At 38.4% G+C, this 17,867-nt stretch overlaps 1 protein-coding gene across 3 annotated transcripts in view; it reads left to right on the forward strand.

Annotated features, from left to right (window-relative positions):
• The window catches only part of SLC44A1 (solute carrier family 44 member 1), a 209,555-nt gene that overhangs the window by 70,922 nt on the left and 120,766 nt on the right, over positions 1–17,867 (forward strand). The gene's annotated exons all lie outside the window — the stretch shown is intronic.

A 17,867-nucleotide genomic window follows, 5' to 3' on the forward strand; every position in this document is an offset into this window, starting at 1 on the left:
TTTGTTCCTTTTAAATTCCTGAGTAGTATTTCATTGTGTGAATATATCACGTTTTGTTTATCTGTTCACCAGTTTTTGGTTGGGTGTGTGTGTGTGTGTGTGTGTGTTTTCCATGCTTAACATTATTTTTTTCTATTGTGAATAACACTGCTTTGAAAATGTGTGTATATGATGTTGTATGAAGGTCTGTTTCATTACTCTTGGGTAGATACCTAAGATTGGGATTACCAAGTCATATGGTGAGGCTATGTTTAACTTTATAAGATATTACCAAACTGTTTTGCATTCCCGCTAGGAAAGGAGGAGAGTTACAGCTGCTCCATCTCCTCACTAACATTTCATATTATCAGGCTATTTAATCTTAACTATTCTAGTACATGTGTAGTGGTATGTTACTGTGGTTTTAATTTTCATATGTCTAGTGACTGATGATGTTGAGCATCTTAAGTGCTAGTTGACCATCCATATATCTTCTTTTGCAAAGTATTTAAGTCATTTACACATTTTTAAATAAATTGGTTTGTTTGTTTTAATAAGTTATGAGTTCTTTATGTATACTAGATAAAAGACCTTTGTTGGGCATGTTCTGTAAATATTTCTCTATTATGAGGTTTTCCTTTTCATTTTCTTGATGGTATCTTTCGACAAATGAAAGTTTTTAATTTTGATGAAGTCTAATTTATCCATGAGATAAATTTTAAAAACATCACACAAAAATGTGTCTTTTTAATGGTTCATGCCTTTTCTGTTCTAAGAAATCATTGCTGTGCCCTAAAGTCACAAAGATTTTTTTGTTTTCTTCTGGAAGTTGGTTATTTTTTTTTTAATTTATTTGTTTATTTATTTATTTTTGGCTGTGTTGGGTCTTCGTTTCTGTGCGAGGGCTTTCTCTAGTTGTGGCAAGCGGGGGCCACTCTTCATCACGGTGCGCGGGCCTCTCACTATCGCAGCCTCTCCGGTGGCGGAGCACAGGCTCCAGACGTGCAGGCTCAGTAGTTGTGGCTCACGGGCCCAGTTGCTCCGCGGCATGTGGGATCCTCCCAGATCAGGGCTCGAACCCGTGTCCCCTGCATTGGCAGGCAGATTCTCAACCGCTGTGCCACCAGGGAAGCCCCCAGAAGTTTTTTTATTTAGCACTTATGTTTAATGTTTGTGTACAGTGCGAGAGGTCAAGGTTTGTTTGTGTTTCCCTTACAAAAATCTAGTTATTTCTGCAGCATTTATTGAAAAGATTATCTTCCCCATTGAATTACCTTCGCACTTCTGTCAGAAATAGATTTCATTTTAAGTCTGAGGGCATGAGGGAAGTTTATGGAGTTTATAGTAGTGGCAGGTACCAATATTATGGAGAAATAGTCTATTTAAAATTAAACATAATAAGAATGTCACCTTTTTTATAGTATTATTTTAAGTAAATAGTTGCAACAAATCATATAAAAGAGATAAGTGAAATGTGTGTAGATCAGTAGAGAGAAAAATAATGCTATTTGTCAATGACCAGGGACTGTATCCTGAATGTTTAGGAGATTCAACAAAACCATGTCTTGAAATGAGATGCTTAAATCATGGGTTATAAAAATATGCCTAACTGAATTCAGTCATTTATTTTATCAGTAGACAAAACGTAATGAAAAAGATACTTGTTTTATTAAAAAATCTAACAAGATATAGGGCCAAATACAGAGCATTATAATACTTCAATAGAAAAAAAGAAAACAAATAGTAAGAGAAATATAGTCTACTCCTGGTTGAGTGGTCTTAATATGATAAAAACGACAATACTAACGAAGTTAATTTATAGATTTAATGTAATACCAGTTAAGATCCCAATAGGATGTTGAATTGAATTTGAGTGATAGTATAAATCACACAGTAAAGGAGCAGGCAAGAACTTCAGGGGACAAATGTTTTTAAAAGTTATTCTTGTTCATAAAATTATTTGAGACGGTTAGAATTCGGTGCATATATTTTAAGATAATTAAATGAAGATAAAGATCAGGAGCCATACCATGGAAGTAGAGAAAAGATTAGACCAGAAATCTAGGTTAAGTGTGGTTACTGAAGTTGATCATCAAATTAACTGTGAACTTTCTGGCTTTGAAGGCAGAGAGGGGAAACTCGTAGGTTTTACCAGAAGTTGCAATTCAAAAGCCTTTAGGCAGACACTGTTAGTCACTTAGGTGGCCTGGGATAAGACAACAGGGAATGTTGGACACTTTGAACTTTATATGTGTGTGCCCATATGAAGGAGGGGAGGTAGTGGCTGATTGATTCTAGCTAATTCTTGGCATGTGGGTACATGGGCCCAGTGATACTAATTTTTCAAGAGAAGCCAGAAATTTATAGGCATGCTTAGGACCTAATCACCTCCCAAAGGCCCCTATACCTCCTAATACCATCACCTTTGGGGGTTAGAATTCAACATGTGAATTTTGGGGGGACACATTCAGACCATAGCACCTATCATCTACTGATTTTTATTTTATTTATTTTACTTAATTTAATTAATTAATTTATTTTTGGCTGCATTGGGTTTTTGTTGCTGAGCGTGGGCTTTCTCTAGTTGCTGTGAGTGGGGGCTACTCTTCGCTGCGCTGTGCAGGCTTCTCATTGTGGTGGCTTCTCTTGTTGCGGAGCACGGCTCTAGGTGTGCGGGCTTCAGTAGTTGTGGCACGTGGGCTCAGTAGTTGTGGCTCACGGGCTGTAGAGTGCAAGCTCAGTAGTTGTGGCACACGGGCTTAGCTGCTCTGCAGCATGTGGGATCTTCCCGGTCCAGGGCTTGAACCCATGTCCCCTGCATTGGCAGATGGATTCTTAACCACTGCACTGCCAGGGAAGCCCTACTGATCTTTAAATACTGGCAATTAGTGTACTGGCCAGACAAAATGTGTAGGGGGGAGGGGTTACTCATTGTCTGAGTAAGGATTATATGTGTATAGTTGTCATTATCTAATTAAGGATTGTGTAGCTTAGAGAGGCACAAAGGGAGTTTTGCCATTCAAGACCAAAACGTATTCCAAAGTATATTAACAAGACTACCTGAATGTGTGTTAATAATAGTGATGGAAACAAAATAGAAATATCAGAAATAAACTCATAGTGGTTTAATATATGAGAAAAGCGATCAGTGTTTAATAAAAAACATTGTTGAATGATAATATGAAGAAAACTGCATTTAGCTCTATCTTAATCACATTCCATGTGGAATAGATCCCAGATGAGTTAAATATTTTTAAACAAACATTATGTACTTACCTTTGTTATGGAGAGGAGATCATTTATACATTGTTGAAGCAGTAAAGAAATAAAATAGTACCAAGGTAGGCATGTTTGATTATCAAAAACTTTGATTCTCTGATATAAAGAAAAAAGCAATGCAGTGAGAATAGTATTTGTAGTTTTTCTCTGATAGGTAAGATTTTCCATGAAATTGGGATGTATCTATAAGTAGGCAGGTAACCAGTTATGGTTTACACTATAACCAAGGATGGTTTGCACTAGAGAGAAAAACATGAATATGTTTGGCTTAAAGATCTTCATTTGTAAAGTGAAGATAATAGTAGTACCTACTTCCTAGGGTGTTTTGGAGGAATGAGTATGATAAATGATGTCTACTCCTTAGCACATTGCCTGGAACCATAAATGTTAACTGCTATTTATTATAATCATCTTCATTATTACCATCTTCCAAAACAAGTTTCAAAGTTACTTATCAAAGCTTTTAACCCAGTTGGGAAAAACACAGCTATTTTAACCAACCTTACATTTGTGTAGTTTACAGAGCACTTTCACATCTTCTGTCTCATTGATTCTCACCCTAGACGTGGGAACTGTTTTAATTTCTTCCCAGTGGGAGTTTTCAGGATTCACTGTTCTGTAGTCACAACTTCATCTTCATCATCACCCTTAAATCAATTCAGCCTGATTCAAGAATTCCCCATTCTGACCACAGCCTTCTCTCCTTCTGGCTTGGGTGTTCTTCTTTGCCCACTGGAGTCATTCTTTCACTTCTAGTCCTTTGACTCCTGTACTTTCTAAACACTCTTCCTTCACTACTTTTATCCCTATTTTTTCTTCTAATATAATTTTTTCATACTGTTGTGATAGTATCTAGTACCTTTCTCTGCCTTACTCTGTCTTTCTCAAAGATTAAAAAGAGATCTGTGATGGGCAAAGGATTTGAATGGATATGTCTCCAAAGAGGAGAGATCAATGACCAATAAGCACATGAAAAGATGCTCAACATCATTTGTCATCAAGGAAATGTAAATCAAAACCACAGTGAGTTACCACTTCACATCCACTAGAATAGTTATAATAAAAAAGGCATACAGTTAAATGTTGGCAAGAATGTGGAAAAATTGGATCCCTCTTACATTGCTGGTGGGAACAAAACAGGTGCAGCTACTCTGGGAAATAGTCTGGCAGTTCCTCAAAATATTAAACATGGAGTTACCATATGACCTAGCAATTCCACTCCTTGGTATCTACCCAAAAGAAATAAAAACATATGTCCACACAAAGACTTGTATACAGATGTCCATAGCAGCATTATTCATAATAGCCAAAAAGAGAAAACAACACAAATGTGCACCAGCTGATGAATGGATAAATAAAATGTGGTATATCCATACAAAGGAATGTTATTTAGCCATCAAAAGGCATGAAGTACAGATATATGCTACATCATGGACAAACCTCAAAAACATTGTGCCAAGTCAAAGAAGCCAATCACAAAAGACCACATATTACATGATTACATTCATATGAAATGTTCAGAATAGGCAAATCTATGAAATGAAAATAGATTAGTGGTTGCCTAGGTCTGGGGGTTAGGGAGTGTGGGGGGATTGGAAGTGACTGCTAATGGGTATAAGGTTTCTTTTGGGGGTGACAATGTTCTAATATTAGATTGTGGTGATGGATGAACTTGGTAAAATGCACTTAAAAACATTGTATTGAATTATACAGTTTACAGGTGAATTTTATGGTAAGCAAATTATATCTCAATAAAGCTTAAAACTAAAAAGAAAAACAAATTTCTGGCCTTTGGCTCTTAGCAGATAGGATTTATTTTGAGTACTGGAACAAGATGATTTTGAGAATCATCCCTTTGTGTAGTGTTGACCATGAACTTGGGTTTAGGTATATTCTTCTAGTTAACTAGATTAAATAGAAAATTTTTCTTGTAGCTCTTATGAAATATTTTTAAAAGGCTGTTTTAATTTTCTTTCTGTCTTAGTTTAGTATAAGGAACACAATATGATATCTGACTCTTGGTTACCATTCTTGCAATTGTTTCTCCCTTTAATGAACAAGTATAAGGAGGAGACAGACACTGGAGCTAAACGGGAGAATCATTTTTTCCCCATGGTTTCCAGTCCCATGCCTTTGTTTTGCAATGTTGGTACCTCTTTTGGCTCTTTGCTCATCTTACTTTACTCTTAGTTTTAATCTCTTTGGGGGCTTTTGACAATCTGTTCAAAACTATGAACTATGAAGTCTCTCTTCAGAAAACTACACGTGAATTTGTACCAAATTTTGCTTACAATTTCAGGAGAGTCACAGATTTCACTTAGGATAAGAATCTTTACCCCATACACTCACTTTAGTGACCTCATGCCCTCCTAGGGGTGAGGTTATCATTTATATGCTGATAATTCCAAAATCTCTGTCTCTTGTCCAGATTTCTCTGCTAGAACAATACAGCCAACTGTCTAGGTCCACTTGGACACCCCACAGACACCCCTGACTCAAATTGTCTAAAGTTGGATCATGGTCTTTATCCCGCCTTACTGTCCTCCTCCTCCTGAGTTCTCTGTCTTATTGAATGGAACAAGAGCCCAAACCAAGGATGCCTTAGCTGCCCTGCCCTAAATCAGATGCTAAGCATCCTTCTTAATTTCTTCCTTTCCCTCTCCATGTATAGTTACCGGGTTTTCTTAATTATGCCTATGTGCTCTTGAAATCTCCTTTTCATTCCCTTTCTCACCCTAGTCCAAGTCATCCTTCCTTGGTAGAGATTCAGTAGCCTCCTGAAAGTCTCCTTACTTTCTCTCTTGCTTATCTTTAATTGTCTCCCCATGGCAGCTGATGAACTCTCAATGGTTTCCTAGTGTCTTTAGAATGAACTCCAAACTTTCTGACGTCTTTAATACCACTTGCAAGGCCCTATGTGATCTAGTTCCAGATGGCCTGTCCAGCCATCTGTCTCTTGCATCACTGTCTGTATCAACCTTCCCGACCTTTTCCATTTTCTCAGTAATGCCATGCTGTCTCTCACTTCATACGCCTTTGCGTGCCCCCTTCCCTCCCTGCTCCCACCCCTCTTCCTCCACACCTTGCTAACTCTTACTCACTCTTTAGGTTCTGGCTGTAGATTTTCTTTCTTCTGGACTCCTATCCTGACTCTCCATTCATAGGGCCCTTTTGATGCATCCTCTGCTATCCTCTTTTCTCTGTTAAAGCATTTACACACAGTTTTGTCATTGCCTCCCTACTCTCTGGGCTATAAATGCTGGGAAGGGAGACACTGGTTTGCGTTGGTCTTACTTTTCACTGTATCACTAGTGCTTATTTAGCCCTGCACCTCAAAGTGTTCAGTAAATTTCTGTTGAATGAATGAGAGTTGTCTCTTTTTACCTAAAATATCTTCTTCCTTACCTTCCCTCTACTCTTGCCACACTTGGTAAAGTCTTACACACTTACCACCCATTTATTAATTCAACAAATAAGAATGAAGCTCTTTTCTTATTCCAGGCACTATTGTAGGCACTGAGCATATAGTGATGAATTAAACAGTTAAATATCTCTGCCTTCTGGGAGCTAATACTCTACCAATGGAGAAAGATAATAAACAGATAAATAAGTAAAATATACATTGTCTTATTGAGTGTAAGTGTTGAGGAGAAACAAGGCAAGAAAGATGGATAAGGTGCATCAGAGTAGAGAGATGGTATTTTAGATAGGGTGGTCAGGGAAGGCTTCTTTGAGAAGGTGACTTTTAAGTGAAGGCTTGAAGCAAGTGGAGGAGCTAACAATAGCCATGCTGCTATCTGAGGAAGGAACATTCCAGGCAGACAGAGGTGCAAAGGCCTCATGTGAGAGTGTGCCGGGCTGTTTGAGGACAGACTGGAGACCCGGGGGAGTGAGGTCAGGGAGGTATTTATTCTCTGAATATCAGTTGCTGCCTCAACCCAATCCCTGGGCTTCCTCTATAGTTCTAAGTTTTTCCCAGCTCTCAATGCTATGAGTTTCCCAGGAAGGACTCTGAAAATTTCTCTTCTTAGCAGTGACCTGTGCATCAAGGGCTCTGGCGGTGCTGGCGTAGAAAGCTGCCGTGCTGGTGAGGGTTCAGTTGCTTCTTTGGAGGTTGGTGAGGTGCATTTCTTTAAAAAGAACTACCTCTTTCTCAGGACGGTTTCACCATTTTCTCGTTGGGATTGGGGGGGCAGTGGGAAAGTGGGACACCACTGTCATCAGCCTCACGTGTTGGGCTCCCCACAGTTCACCTCAGTCCTTTTCTGTTCTCTGGTCTGTCTTCGTGGAGTCTCGGGGGCTTTATAAAAATTGTACAACTCTGTCAGCCACCATCGGGAGTTACAAATTTGAAGTCCAATGGCTGCTCTCAGCTTGTTTCTCTCTCTCCCCTTAGCTTTGTCCCAGTTAAGTTGTAGTTAATTATGTGTTGCACTTAGTTGTGTTGGGTTAGGCTGGGTTTCACCGACATCAGTGTGCTGGCCCCGTAGCGCTATTCTTGTATAACACAGCTCTTCGTGGGGTAATTGGGTCCCCCCCCCCCTCCTGGGATGACTGGACTTGCCGTGCTGGCACCCCGCACAGGAAGTAAGAAGCCTCCTCTGGGCGGAATTCCTCTGTGACTGGAGTACAGACCCGGGATTCTCTGCAGCCTATATTTAGCAGAAGCCTCTGCTAGGCCGTCGTGTTTTCCTTTTGGTGTGACTCACTAATGGCAGCATACTCTGTGGAAAGGGGCTATAAATTGTAAATTGATATGAGGTAATAATTGGGAAAACGATCAGACTCCATTTTTATTCCCCTCTGGGGAAAACACGTGTCAGGAATCACTAAAATGGAAGCGGCGGAGGGATTTTTAAGCCGGCTTTCCAGTTTTAGTGCTGCAGGGCTTCCATCCTGATGAGAGAGGAGAGAAGCCAAATTTGGCAGGAGGCGGCCAGCAGACCCAGTATCTGCTTGCCACCTTTTGCTCCAAAAAGCCTTGCTGCAGAGAGTTGCCATGGCAGCGAGAGGCAATTTAATGGCAAAGGCTCATCTCTGGGGCAGCGCGCTGCTGGTACTGTGGCCTTCCCCTCTCTGGCCTTCAACCCAAGAGGCTGGTTATACTAGGGCATCACTGTGTCGTGGCCATTTGAAAGCAAGTTGTCTAATGGGGTAGAATTGAAAGATTCTCCCAAGTCTAGGGATAGCTATTTCTTCCAGCGCCTGCCTCTCCTTGGTGCATAGCCCTTTGATGTCCCATCCTGTAGTCCACTTTCTCAAGTTATTTACAATTCCTTAAATATGCTCTTTCATGCTTCTGTGCTTTTACATATGCAGTTTCTTCTGCCTAGAACGCTCCCTTCCCCATCTGTCTGGAAAATTCCTACTCACTTTCAGAATGTGGCTGAGCTACTGGCTCCTGCTCTGTAATGCTTCCTCTAACCCCATATCCTCTGCGGAATTACACTGTTTCCTCTGCCATCCAAACCCTGCCGCGTATCACGTGATTTTGAGATGACTCTGTATTTTTCTTTTCTTCTCTAGTTACTTGCATTCAAGAATTTTTTTTTTTTTGTGGTTTTTTTTGTGAATTTTAAAAAATTTTTTATTTGTTTATTTATTTTTTGGCTGCATTGGGTCTTCCGGGCTGAGCGCAGCCTTTCTCTAGTTGCAGCGAGTGGGGGCTACTCTTCGTTACAGTGTGCGGGCTTCTCGTTGCGGTGCGCGGGCTTCTTGTTGCGGTGGCTTCTCTTGTTGTGGAGCACAGGCTCTAAGCGCACGGGCTTCAGTAGTTGTGGCACGGGGGCTCAGTAGTTGTGGTACGTGGGCTGTAGAGCGCAGGCTCAGTAGTTGTGGCACACAGGCTTAGTTGCTCCGCGGCATGTGGGATCTTCCCGGACCAGGGCTTGAACCTGTGTCCCCTGCATTGGCAGGCGGATTCTTAACCACTGCGCCACCAGGGAAGTCCCTGGTTTTTTTGTGAATTTCATATCCCCAGGACCTAGCCCAGGAGTGGGCACATAGTAAACACTTATAATGTTTGTTGAATGAATGAAGTGTTTTCATATCAACCTATTTAATCCTTGTCATGGGGGTGTTGCATACCACGTAGCGGACAACACCATCATGTCCAAGTAGGGGTTCATCTGTTCTGGGATTCTAGAGGACTGACCCATCTTAATTCACTGATTTGATTGCTCTGTAACTCACTTTCCATTGCATTTATTCTCACTTTCCAATTTGAATTGGAATAGCAGTGGTGGAAAGAGCAACCCTTGGGAGTCAGTCTCCCCAGGGCTCGTGTCTGTGTAGCCTTTGGTTAGTTGCCCAGCTTGTAAGTCTCAGTTCTCTCTTGTTGAATTAGGACGTGTGAGGACAGTGCCGACATGCTTTGTGGCCCAAAGTAAGTTCTTGGTAAATCTTACTGTTTTTACCTTGCCCTATCTTCCATGAGGCAAAATAGAAGTTTAACTTCTATTTGTGAAGTTAGCTTCTATTTTGTGACAGCAAAATAGAAGTTTAAACTAGGTTTGAACCTTCTCTGGCACCTTTATCTGCATCAGATTGTTCACTGTTCATCTTTTTGGCTCTGAGCACGGCTTTGAAAGTCACCCCTTTCTGTGCCTCTTGTCACTTTCCTTGAGCTTCCCTGTGTTAGTGCCCCTCCCTTTGCCTCATAGCCCTGTTTTCATCTTTGGTGCATCTGTCCCCTTGAGTTCACTGTGTAGATAGATATTTCATTTAGATATCTCTCCTTTCCTCCCCTTTTGGGGATACCTTGCTATTGCATTTCAAGAATTTCAGTTTTAAATGAATTTATCTTTTTCTCTCCTTCGATAATTCCCAGAAACCACTTCGACCGTAATATATATTTATCTGTCTTAACTGCTGTCCTCTCTAATGTTTGCATTACAGTTTGGTTTGAACATTTTTCTCCCTTCCCCTAACTTTTAAGTTCAAAGCTCGCTTCAGCTGCTTTACAATTCTCTTTGCAAATGTGTTCTTCTCAGGATCATGCTGTGTGCATGTTGTATAGGCCAGTGCCTGCAGGTGTCTGGGCTGTTTCATTTGTGGAGTATTTTTCTCTTGGTGCTTCTCTTCTCTCATTCCCACTTTTGCTATTTTAGTCATTCTAGTTCCTCTAAAGAATGGGAAGCTTATATCAAGCTGTTTTTAAGTTATTACTAGGTCTAGTAAAAGATTCACTGAGGATAGCAATGAAAATTTGCTTTTAACTTAGGTTTATAAATTATCTGTGACAGTGGTTCTCCGCCCTGAAAGGATGGGGCATAGGAGCCAAGGCGTGTAATTAGAGTTGCCTGAGATGCTTTCTCAAAATTCATATGCCCCATCCCTTTCCCGTCCATTTGCCTGGTGGCAGAGCGGAAGTAGGATGTTTTAAGAAATCTTTCTAGAGTATTTTATAGCTTTTTACCCAGTATCTCTTGCCTCCTCTCAGTTAAAAAACACTCATCTGTTGATTTGTTATTAAAGTCTGCCAATGCCATGATTATTTGAGAGTTGGTTATTTGTTTCATTTCAAAAAAATAAAATTACCACATATAGTTCATTTTGTTTGAAGTGAAAACTGAAGCTAATCTAAGGATTTATTTACTAGGCTAAGGGCATTTTCAAATCAAAAGGCAAGAGAGTGCAGTTTTAATGAATCCTAAATTTGTCTGTTTAATAGAAGCACTTTTCCTACTCTGTAAATATTCAATTAAATACCAATTAGTTAAAATATAATTACTTATAGACATGTTGCCATGGATTGGATGAACTTCAGAATGCTGGAAACAATATTCAGAGTTAATATAGAACAGTTAAAATTATTAATTGTATTTGTGGGAAATATTTTAAGAATAGAGCAGACTGGAAATAGAGTGAAACTCAGAATCAGAAGGACTAGGTTTGATTTCATAACTCTGACACCTACCTACTAGCTCTCTTGGGCCATGTAGTTAGGCCCTACTACAAAACTGAGTTCATCTCTGTTTTGTCCTCTGTGGAAGGTTAAGACCTCCATCTCATAAAGTTGTTGTGAGGATCAAATAAAGTCATTAGCGTGACAGTTCCCAGCACCCAGACATTCAGTAAATGTTGATAGAATCTAAATCTAAGGCCTACAAATTATTTTAAACGTTGTGTGTGTCTACATGTGTTATGGGTATATGCATTTGAATATGGGAAATGTATAGGGAATTAAGTTTATTGTGTTCTTAGACTGTGGAGTTGGGTGACTTTTGAGTTTAATGACGTGTATGTATGTGAGTGTAATTCCTGAGGATACCATTTAAAGTTATTTTTGTAGTTCTGTTGAAGCAGATTCTTCTGAACCATATACACAGGGTAAAAAAATGTGCAGTGTTTTACAGTATTATAGTCAGTGTAGAATTCTTCTTTCCCTCTTAATATTGTTTGCCTTGTGCTAGATCAGTTCTGGAGACCTGCTTAGTTCTTATCAAGGCTAATGCCCTAACAGTCATGACTACACCTACACAGATTTTTCCTCCAAATGAAAGCTAAATACTAATATTGTAGTCCTGTTTTATGTCCATATCAGAAGGTGTTGAATTTAGTGCCTTACTATGAAATGTAAATTTTTTGAAAGGCAAGTCAGTTTCTTAATGATATGAATCACTGAGTATATACTGCCTGTTAGATGCTTTATGTACATTGTCAATAACATTACAACAAATAAAGTAGGTGGTATGCAGTTTTACAGGTAAGGAAACTGAGGCTCAGAAGGATAAATATATTCCCCAAGGCCAGAGGACTATTAAGAAAGAGAATCAGAAAGCAAGCTCAGATTGGTCTGACCCAGGTGTGGTATAAGACAGCTGCCCAGTCACTAGTGTAAATCAAGGGAGTGTGCTTTAAGATATAAAAAAAGTTGGAAATAAAGTGAGGGCACTCCTGGCCTTGGAGGGGGCAGAAGCTTGCAGGACAATCAGACAAGGCATCTGTTCTCAGGAAGCTGTAAAAGGCACTGTCATTGATCCAGCCTAGGCCCAGCTATCTGCAAGACCCTGGAAACCTCTGGCTTTCTCTCCTTTTCCCCAAGCATGTTTTTTGTTTTTTTTAAACTGTCATGAGATTCTCCAGATATTTCTTAAGGCATTGCTCATCACAGTTAACTCCTGTACCCCACCCCAGTTCTGCTGTCCACACCCTTCCCACCCCAAGCACGTACCTAGAAACACACAACAGGATTGTTGTGAGGATAAATGAGTTAATATGTATAAAGAGTTTAATATAGTGTCCGGTACATAGTAAGTACTCAATAAATGTTGGCTACCATTATTTTCATTGTTAATAGTATTATTAATAGTGGTGGTGGTAGTAAATGATTCAGTGGTTCTAGGACACCTTCCTCAAAGACCAGCATGTTCCCTGCCTAGTGGCTGGCTTGAGCAGTTCATTGCACAGGGTCCCAGGCATGGGCATGCCCAGTAAGATGCACAGGATGGATGGAGGGAGAGTTAGTAAGGGAAAGATTGCTTCCACACAAAGGGTGCCAGAAAGTTTTCTCTGTGCCCTAGATCCTTTGTTACCAGTGAATCCACTTCCAAACCACATCTTCCTGCCTGACTTCTTTCCTTTCCTTTTATCTACGTAGAACATTAATGGTATTGGAGTCACTAACAGAGTTACAAAAAGTTCACTTTTTTTAGTTTGGTGGTTTGTAGCTTATACTTGGCCTGCATGCTGGGTTCCTGGTCCCCAGCTCCATTGAAGTGTTCAGTGGTTACTCCACCTACAAAGGCCTTCCTGGTCTGTCATAGCCACCACTCCCAACTTTTTTTTTCTGTTTAATTTTTTTTCTGATATCCCTTTATATGATCCATCTGAGCGCATATATTGACTTTATCTTTTTGCTTTTCAGTTTTCTCACCTAGTTCTTGTATTCGGTTATATTTCCTGATTTGAATCATATTTTGTAAAGCAACAGAGTTTAACAGCGTGAGAAAGGTATTGGAAGATATATTATTTTATAAAACTTTCCATGGACCCAGTAGAGTAGAACCCAGGGCTGGAGGTTCTTTAACTCTTATTGGGAGAAAGTATCCCTACTTGTACTCTCTCCCTGGATCAATAATATTAGACTTTGTTTATCTAAGTTAAGAGTGTTTGGCTCTTACCGTCTCTTTGAGCAAATGATAACATCTGCAATCTTTGTCATCTCTTCTACCTTATAACATTAAAAAAAAATGTTTTAGTGTAATTTCTAATTAATTTTCTCTTTCCTAAAATATAAATGTACAGGAAACCAAAGGATAATTTAGGATTTGGGGAGTATTTTGTTTACATGAAATGGACATTTTTAGAAAACAACATTTATTATTATAGTCATCTCAACTCAAAAGTAATTGGCATTCATTCTAGAAAATAATAATTTTTTTTAACATCTTTATTGGAGTATAATTGCTTTACAGTGTTGTGTTAGTTTCTGCTGTATAACAAAATGAATCAGCTATATACATACATATATCCCCATATCCCCTCCCTCTTGCATCTCCCTCCCACCCTCCTTATCCCACCCTCTAGGTGGTCGCAGAGCACGGGGCTGATCTCCCTGTGCTATGCAGCTGCTTCCCACTAGCTATCTATTTTACATTTGGTAGTGTATATGTGTCAATGCTACTCTCTCACTTTGTCCCAGCTTACCCTTCCCGCTCCCTGTGTCCTCAAGTCCATTCTCTACGTCTGTGTCTTTATTTCTGTCCTGCCCCTAAAAGTAGACGAAAAAAATTAAAATCACTTTATTCTAACATCCAGAGATGACTGTAGTTGAACTGGTGGTGTATTTTCCTCTAGTCTATATTCAACTTTATATATTAAATTTTATATAATTTTATAATGCATTTTTATAATAATATATTCATTAGCTCAAGTTTATATGTCCTTCTTTCAATTTTTTTTACTAACACCAGAACATTCAGATGAATCAATGAAACAAAATAGAGAACAGAAACCCATATCCTCTAGTGTAGAAGAGTGACAACATGCTATGAACAGGAAATAATATTTTAAAAACAGCACTAGGACAATTGGTTAATTACTTAGAAAATTAAAGTAACATCTTTTCTCTCTTTTCTGTACACCAAATTGTATCTATGAAACATTTGATATGAGAATGGGGAGCTACTTTTTGAAGCATAAAAAAGTAGTGAACTAATTACAAAAATAAAACAGAAAAGATTTGATGACAAAAATAGAAAACTATTTCAAAGTGACAGTTGGCAAATCATGAAAATACTTGTATCAGCCTTAACAAATATTTAATACCCTTAATATACAAAGTTTTTATGATTCAGCGAGTAGTAGAACACCTCAATTTTAAAAGCAAGCAAAAGATACAAAAATTTTGAAAATACAAATGAACAATGTATGAAGTAATGTTCAAACTCATCAAAAATGCAACTAAATCAGTAAGATATTATTTTTTACCCATTAATTTTTTTGGGGGGGGCCCTGCTGCATACCTTGTGGGATCTTAGTTCCTCGACCGGGGATTGAACCTGGGCTCTCGGCAGTGAAAGTGCGGTGTCCTAACCACTGGACTACCAGGGAATTCCCTTTTGTTTTCTTTTTTTAATTGAAGTGTAATTGACATACAACACAATGTTAGTTCCAGGTGCACAACATAGTGACTTGATATTTCTATACATTACAAAATGAACACCATGATAAGTAGTTACCATCTATCACCATACAAAGATATTACAATAATATTAACTCTGTTCCCCATGCTGTACGTTTTGTTCCTGTGACTCATTTATTTTGTAACTGGAAGTTTGTACCTTTTAATCTCCCTCACCTATCTCACCCATCCCCCACCTCCCCCAGCCCCTCTGGAAAGCACCTGTTTGTTCCCTGTATCTATTTTCTGAGTCTGTTTCTGTTGTGTTATGTTTGTTCAATTGTTTTGTTTCTTAGATTCCACATATGGAATCATATGTGTATTTGTCTTTCACTGTCTGACTTATTTCACTTAGCATAATACTCTCTAGGTCCATCTATGTTGTCACAGCTGGCAAGATTTCATTCTTTTTTATGGTTGAGTAATATTCCATTATACATACATGTATATAACACATCTTCTTTATCCATTTATCCGTCAATGGGCACTTAGGTTGCTTCCATATCTTGGCTATTGTGAATAATGCTGCGAATGAACATAGGGGTGCATATACCTTTTCGAATTAAGTGTTTTATTAGTTTTCTTTGGAAAAATACCCAGAAGTGGAATTGCAGGATCATATGGTAGTTCTATTTTTAATTTTTTTAGGAACATCAGTACTATTTTCCATTGTGGCTGTACCAATTTATATTCCCAGTAACTGTACATGAGGGTTCCCTTTTCTTCACATCCTCACCAACACTTGCTACTTGCTGTCATTTTGAGAATAGCCATTTTGACAGGTGTGAGGTGATATCTTATGGTTTGGGTTTGCATTTCACTCATGATTAGTGATGTTGAGCATCTTTTCATGTCCCTGTTGGCCATCTGTATGTCTTCTTGGGAAATTGTCTGTTCAGGTCCTCTTCCTATTTTTTAATTGGGTTGTTTGTTTTTCTGATGTTGAGTTATATGAGTTTTTTGTATATTTTGGGTATTAACCCCTTATTGGACATATCATTTGCAAATATCTTCTGCCATTCAGTAGGCAACCTTTTCATTTTTTTGATAGTTCCTTTGCCGTGTAAAAGCTTTTTAGTTTGATGTAGTCCCATTTGTTTATTTTTGCTTTTGTTTCCCTTGCTTGAGGAGACAGATCCAAATAATTTGCTACGACCAATGTCTAATAGCATATTACCTGTGTTATCTTCTAGGAGTTTTACAGTGTCAGATCTTACATTTAATCTTTAATCCATTTTGAGTTTATTTTTGTATATGGTGTGAGAAAGTAGTCCAGTTTGATTCTTTAGCATGTTGCTGGCTGGTTTTCCTAACACCGTTTATTGAAGAGGCTGTCTTTTCCCCAGTGTATATTCTTGTCTTCTTTTTCATAGATTAACTGATCATAAGTGCATGGGTTAATTTCTGGGCTCTCTATTTTGTTACATTTTTCTATTTGTCTGTTTTTGTGCAAGTACCACACTGTTTTGACTACTGTAGCTTTGTAGTACAGTTTGCAGTGAGGGAGCATGATACCTCCAGCTTGTTCTTCTTTCTCAGATTGTTTTGCCTATTTGTGGCCTTCTGTGTTTCCATTCAAATTTTAGAATTATTTGTTGTAATTCTATGAAAAATGCCATTGATATTTTGATAGGGATTGCATTTACTCTGTGAATTGTGTTGGGGAGTATGGTAATTTTAACAGTATTAATTCTTCAGTCCATGAGTATGGTGTATCTTTCCATTTGTGTCATCTTCAGTTTCTTTCATCAGTGTCTTAGAGTTTTCTGAGTGTAGGTTTCTAACCTCCTTGGGTTAGATTTATTCCTAGGGCTTTTTTTTTTTTTTTTTGATGCAATTGTAAATGAGATGTTTTCTTAATTTCTCATTGTGATAGTTTGTTGTTAGTATATAGAAACATAACAGATTTCTGTATATTAATTTTCTTATCCTGCAACTTTACTGAATTCATTGATGAGTTCTAATATTGATAGTTTTTGGTGGCATCTTTAGGATTTTCTGTATATAGTATCAAGTCATCTGATATCAGTGATAGTTTTACTTCTTCCTTTCCAGTTTAGATTCCTTTTATTTCTTTCTCTTGTCTGATTTCTGTAGCTAGGGCTTCCAATACTATGTTGAATAAAGTGGCAAGAGTGGGCACCCTTGTCTTGTTCCTGATTTTAGAGGAAATGCTTTCAGCTTTTCACCTTTGAGTATGATGTTAACTGTGGGCTTGTCATATGTGGCCTTTATTATATTGAGGTATGTTCCTTCTATGCCCACTTTGTTAACAGTTTTTATCGCAAATGGATGGTGAATTTTGCCAAAAGTTTTTTTCCACATCTATTGAGATGACCATGTGATCTTTATTTTTCAATTTGTTAATGTAGTGTATCACATTGATTGATTTAGAGATGTTAAATCATCCTTGCATCCCTGGGATAAATGCCATTTGATCATAGTGTATGATCCTTTTAACGTATTGAATTCTGTTTGCTAATATTTTGTTGAGAATTTTTGCATCTATGTTCATCAGTGATATTGGCCTGTAATTTTCTTTTTCTGTGACATCTTTGTCTAATTTTGGTAGCAGGGTGATGCTGTCCTCATAGAATGAGTTTGGAAGCATTCCTTCCATTTCAATTTTTTGGTATAGGTTGAGAAGGATTGGTGTTAATTCTTCTTTAAGTGTTTGGTAGAATTCACCTGTGAAGCTATCTGGTTCTGGACTTTGGTTTGTTGGGAATTTTTTGATTACTGATTCAATTTCCTTACTAGTAATCAGTGTATACATATTTTCTGTTTCTTCCTGATTCAGTCTTGGGAGATTGTATGTTTCTAGGAATTTATTCATTTCTTCTAGGTTGTCCATTTTGTTGGCGTATAATTGTTCATAGTAATCTCTTGTGATGCTTTGAATTTCTGTGGTGTTGGTTGTAACTTCTCTTTCATTTCTGATTTTCTTTATTTGGGCCTTCTCTTTTTCTCTTGATGAGTCTGG

This window comes from Balaenoptera ricei, chromosome 6 (genome assembly GCF_028023285.1).
Source record: "Balaenoptera ricei isolate mBalRic1 chromosome 6, mBalRic1.hap2, whole genome shotgun sequence".
Lineage (NCBI taxonomy): Eukaryota > Metazoa > Chordata > Mammalia > Artiodactyla > Balaenopteridae > Balaenoptera > Balaenoptera ricei.